This window comes from Vulpes lagopus, chromosome 2, assembly GCF_018345385.1.
Source record: "Vulpes lagopus strain Blue_001 chromosome 2, ASM1834538v1, whole genome shotgun sequence".
Lineage (NCBI taxonomy): Eukaryota > Metazoa > Chordata > Mammalia > Carnivora > Canidae > Vulpes > Vulpes lagopus.
The window spans coordinates 19,533,153-19,539,152 of record NC_054825.1 but is presented as its reverse complement, the minus strand read 5'-3'; positions in this window follow the sequence as shown (position 1 = coordinate 19,539,152).

Here is a 6,000-nt window from a genome sequence, read left to right as displayed (position 1 = left end):
TAATAATAAAACACCAAGTTAATGCCTCCCAGGACTGGAGAAACTAGGATCCATTCATCCCAGAGCCCTAGGAAGCAATGGCAACCATGTAAAGAAGCCTGGAGCTGGTTAAGGATTTGGTGTTGGGCATTTAAAGGAGATGGTGGGTGGAATCCATGTGTCAATAGTGTGAGCGCTGCCACTAAGTTATGCTACCATATCTGGCTTCTGAAACAGGATGAGATTTGGGGCCCTCGGGTGGCTCAGTTGGTTAAGTGTCTGTCTGGGGTACTGGGGTTGAGCCCCCCATCGGGCTCCTTGGTTGGCTGGGAGCCTGCTTCTCCCTCTCCTTCTGCCTACTACTCCCCCTGCTTGGGGGAGTAATAATAAATGAACAATCTTTTCCAAAAAAATGAAACAGGATGAGATTTATAGCACCAAGCATGGCTGGCCTTCTGGCTGCAGGCTTAACCCACCCAGACCCTTCCACTCTTCCTAAACGCCTTTCCCTGTTTGGAAAATTTTATGAATCTCTAGTTTTCTAAAGAAAAAAAATTGACCTCCCTTGCCAGGCCAGTGCTCATGGCTGTTGCATTCTTCCACAATGGAGCCTCCTGAGACATTTTCCGCTTCTGCCATCCATAAGCCATGAGGGCAGTGAGGCACAAGCCTCCATGCCCACCCACTCCTTGTCCTATAGTCCCTGTTCCTTTTTCGGGGTCTATTTCTGGGTCACCTTTCTTCTTGAAGCACCCCCCATCCACTCAGTCCCTATGGGTCCCTTATTTCTCTAAATTCCATTATAGAAATGAACTACAACTCAGTTCTGACCTTCTAGATTATAAGCTGTATGAGGGCAAGGACTGGTTCTGTATTGTTCACCACTGAATAACATTCATCATCTAGGGCAGTAGCTGGCACATAATAGATGCTCAATAGATAATTACTGATTTAATGAATTCCATATTTTATTATTTGTCCTGTTTCATGTATGCAATTTGGTTGGCCCAAGTAGACTGCAAGCTTTTCAAAGCTTAAACCTGGTCCCATAACAGGTACTTGTAAAACTCTTGTCTATTGATGTAGGTGGCCATCAGAGCCCAGAGAGGGTAGTTACTACATAGGATTGGGCAAGGCTGAGTGTCTTTGCAGATGCCTTTTCTGGAATGTAATTTGATACCTCAAACCAAGAGCCTTAAAACTGTCTACATCCCTTGACTTGAGAATAGTTCTTCTATAAATACGTCCTAAGTAAATTAACTGACATGTCATCAATATTAATAAAACAAGAATGGCTGCAATTTTCTAAATGGCTAGGCACTTATATGTGCCAAACCCTCAGCTGCTGGCCACCTTACATATATTCCTTCCGATGATACTAAGTTCCCTCCAGAACCAATATTTTGGAAATTCAGGGAAAGGAAAGTGAAATCTCATAGCAGAGATCTAGAGCAGTTTTCTTAGAAGAGGTAGCATTCAAGCAGAATCTTGTAAAATTATAGAACCCCAATAGATTGGGAGTTGTGATCTGTGGGTAAAATCTGGCCCATGTCCTATTTTTGTAAATAAAGTTTATTAGAACACAGCCTTGCTCATTCATTTACATACTGTCTCTGGCAGTTTCCATGCTACAATAGTGAAATTGAATAGTTGTGGCATAAATTGTATGACCTGCAAAGTCTGAGATAATGTTTGAGCCTTTACAGAAAAAGCTTGCTGACCCCTGCAATATATGGTTTCATGTGTATGGGAGGAGCCTATAAGATAAGGAAATCCACAGCTTCTGGTTAAAAGTAATATTCATTTCCTTGGAATGGCTGTATTTCTGGTCTTAATAACAATAGCAGACACTTATGTGGTACCTATTATGTGCAAGGTAGTATTTTAACTGCTTTACACATACCAGCAGTTATTATTGTCGTCGTCGTCGTCATCATCATCATCATCATCATCACATCCCCCTTTTATAGATGAGGAAGTAGGGCCAGAGGGACCAAATAGCATGCCCAAGCATGCACAGCTAGCAAGCAGCAGAGCCACTGTTCAATGCCAGGTTGTACCTGCCAGAGGCTGTGTGTAGAACCACCTCTTAGTGCTTCTCACACCCTTTGGGATCCTGAGCATTCCTTAATTCATCTAACAAAAGTGTACAGAGCCCTACTGTGGTGTAGGCCTGGTGCTAGATGCTGTAATAAGAGCCCACTGTTTCTTTCTGCTCAGGCATTTCCTACCATTTTCCTGACAGCCCCACACACCCTGCCTACTCACCTGGGAGCAGAACCACTGTTTGGAGCATGGTGACTCTCTTTTGATGCACTGGCCTTGGGAGGTCAGGGAAGCTATGACATAGCAAATGTAAAGGCTTTTCCGGAACAGAGACAAAGTGCTAAAGCCATGATGCAGTGATCAAAGACAGAGTCACCAGCTGAGTAAGGAAGGGAGGGGGCCTGGGGCCCTGTCGTGATGCCCAGAGACTAGTCATCTTGGCCATGAGGATGTCTTATGTCCACTGAGGCTGCAGGACTCTACTCAAAGCTGCATCGTGATTAACTGGAGAATGAAGGCAAGTCAGCTAGCTCCAGGATTGTGCTCTGGCCCATCTTCACCAATCAGCTTTGCTCCGTGGCCTAAACATCCCTTGTGGCTGTTTTCTCATCCACTTGCAAAGGTAATTGGTACAAGAAAGTGAGATACAAAACTTCATACTGATGATATCATCCAAGATTGGGGGAAGGAGAGGGCTGCTCTGTTGGGATATGTTTAAGAGCAAGAAAGGTGGACAGTAGGGCAGGTACCCATCTGCAGAGGTGAATGCCCCCGTCTCTGGCCACCTGCCCTCTACCCCAGTCGATGGGGAGATGGGAGTGGAAAGAGAAGCTGTGTAGAGTCAGTACCAGCCACCTTCACCCACAACCATTACTCCCTGGGCAGCAAGCCTGGGAGAAGGCCAGCTTGTACCCCAGTGCTTCTCTGTCGCACGAATCCCTCCCCTCCTCACCCTTACAGCCCGATACTGAGAAGAAGAAAGAAGAATTGATCCAGGCTCTCGGCCCTTGGAGGTATCACACACAGCATCAGTCATAGAGTCGTGGGTGTCAAGTTGAAAAAGAAAGAAAAAAAAGCATACACTCCACCCCAAACAAAATGGAAAGAGATGGAAAACACTTGAGTATGAATAACAGGCTGCCCTCTCAGGATAGCTCCATCATCTGGAGGTGAGCCCAGAAGGCAGGAGACAAAACCGTTTCTGAGTTTCTTAATCATTCCTGGAGGGGGGCAGCCCTCAGGGGACGCATCCACCTCGGTCCCCTGGCCGGCCCTGGCACATCTGCTGGTGAGCTGGCTGGTTGGGGGTCGGGGGACCCTCAGAGTTCAGAGAGGTGGGCTCTTGAGGAAGGCAGAGCACCAGCACCCACGTAGGCACGTGCCTGGCTGGCATCTCAGCCCTGTGCACCTCTGCATGGCCGGGGCCTGTGCTCAGAGGGGCTGGGCACGTTCACGTACTGGCGCCCACTCCTGTTCTCCACTCCGGCTCCCAGCTGCCCGCAGTCCTGGCCGGGATCTCAGGAATGAGCTGGCCCATGGGCCTTTGCGCCAGGTGCCCGTGCCCAGGTGCCCGGTGCAAACTGGCAGATGCCACCATTCATCGACCGCAGCACATGGTTACTGAGAGCCTCCATTCACCCTGCCCAGCGCCAGGGCACTGGGAGCCTCAGGGCTACTTGGGGGGCACTGCCCCTAAGCAGATAAAGATACTCTAAGCTCTGGAAGAGGCGAACAGGTGCCGAGAGGGGAGGTGCCAGGAGCCCCGGGTTAGCTGGGGGGTCAGAGGAAGTGTCAGGCTGCCTAGCGGTGTGGCGGTGAGCGGCGGCTGAGGCCCAGGGAGAGGGAAGCTGCACAGGCTGCAGAAACCGCACCTGCATAGCACAGGCCTTAGGCCCCCGGAAGGCCACCAAGGACCCAGGTTGGGTACAAGGCAGAGAGAGTGGCTCTGGAACAGGACGGGGCTCAGGCAGGAGCCCAGTGTGATGGGACTTCTGCTGGGACTTCCCCAGGGCTCGGTCTCCCGGCGCCGCACAGAGCAGCACCAGTTCTCTCTCCCGAGATTCAAACGTTGTTTACTTACTGGTTTTCTCTCTGGCTCAACTTTAAATTTCTCGTTGCATTTAAACCAGACCCCGCAGCCCTCCCCGCCCCCTGGTCCATGTTTGTTTACGTGCCATCATTTCTGCCCTCTCTGAACTACGCTGAGCAAAAATAGACATCCAGGATAGATACAGAAGACAGGAGAAGGACACGCCAAAGGGCCCTAGCTTGGGGTCCCCATGCCCCCTGGAGACCCCATTCTGTCCAGGCTGGAGGCCCAGCTGTTACAGTGCAGGAGGTTGGTGGGGGGAGCCAGGAGCTGGATCCGAGTCCCAGCTCTGCTCCCCGCTGACCGTGTGCGACCTTGAGCAAGTCCCTCCCCACTCTGGGTGTGTTTGTTGCCTCATCTGTGAAACGGATGCATTGCCCCAGGTCAGGGCACCCCCACCTGGGACCCACAGGTAAGCTTTCAGGGGGCTCAAGAATCCCTGGAGTGGTACGTAAACTTCAGTGGATGTGAGTATTATGCATTTTTCTGGGGAGGATCCATAGCTATCATTCAGTTCTCCCAGGAGACCAGGACCCCAAAGGCGGTCAGGAACACCAGTACTGGGTGGCATCGGTGTGCCCGCAGCTCGCACGCTTGTCAGCCTGCTGACTCTGAGGTCTCACCGGAGGTCACTTACTGTAAAGTTGACAAGACACTGGCTTCCGGGGCCCTCCGAGCAGGGAGAGGCTGGAAGCTTCCAAGCAGGGAAGGGGCGCGGGTTACAAACAGGAAGTGTTTCTAAGTCTGCATTTCTAGTAACCTGGCTAAGGAGGTGTCTGAGGAAACGGATCTGAATCTGTGGGGTGTCAGCAATCTACTGTGATCCCCGCCCCCGCATCTAAATAAATATTCACCTTCGTACTTAACTTTGTCCTCGGAATTTTGTGTTCTTTTTTATTAAGGATGGCCCCAAGTTCTAAGTCTTTGGAGGCCACACCACTGAGGTGGGCTCCTGGGTCCCGGATGTGACCAGGGCGAAGATGACCCAGCGAGGGGGGCCCTCCCCGCCTCAGGTGCTGCTCGATGGCCAGCTGTCCTCTCACTCGGCCTGCTCAGCCCTCCTGGTTGCTGCTGCTTTTTTACTCCCTTTCATGTGATTCCAGGGAGTGGGTCAGAAGTGACCTGAGTGAGGGGCTGACCTCCCTGGGACCATGGCCCAGGATGTTTGACGTGGGAGTGGCGTCTGCTGTGAGTCAACCCCATAGCGGCCCAGGGACAGCACCTCCCTCAGAGTAGCCACTGTGTTTCGTTTCAAGCAGCCCAGCTGCGTTCTGCATGACCGAATCGGACACCTCTCACTTCCTCTGTGAACGGAACTCGGTGTTTGGATGACGTGCAGAGGAGCCCGTTGTGCAAAACAGCACATCTCCACCTTTGCTCTCCTCCCCCAACCCCCAAGGTCTAAAGAAAAGGGGGGGAAAGGAGGAGGAACAAAGCAACCCCAGAAAGGGACTGGGCTTCAAGCAAGGAAAGACTTGGATCAGAGGCACAGGTGCTGCTCTCAGGACCGGAGGGCGACCACGCTGCGCTCCTGAGACCGGTCTGCATCTCAGGTCAGCGCCTCCCAGGCTGGCGGTGTGGGCCAGGCCAGGAAGTCACTGAGTAACACCGCTCTCAACTCACCCAGCAAGTGGCACTTGCTCTGCGCCCCTGGTTCTTCATCCTCATGGGGACAGCGACCTATAGGTTCTGTGGGGTATACCCCGGGGTGGCACAGGTGCAGTGCCAGCACCGGGCAGCCACCTCCTCCCAGGGCCGCAAGAAGAGCCAGGGAATATGGTACAGCCACTGGTCCTGCTATAGGGCCGAGCTACTGGACCACTTTGCCGCCTTGGATGGACCTCCTGCTGGCCCTTCCCTCTCCTTAAATGAAGGGCAACCAAGGG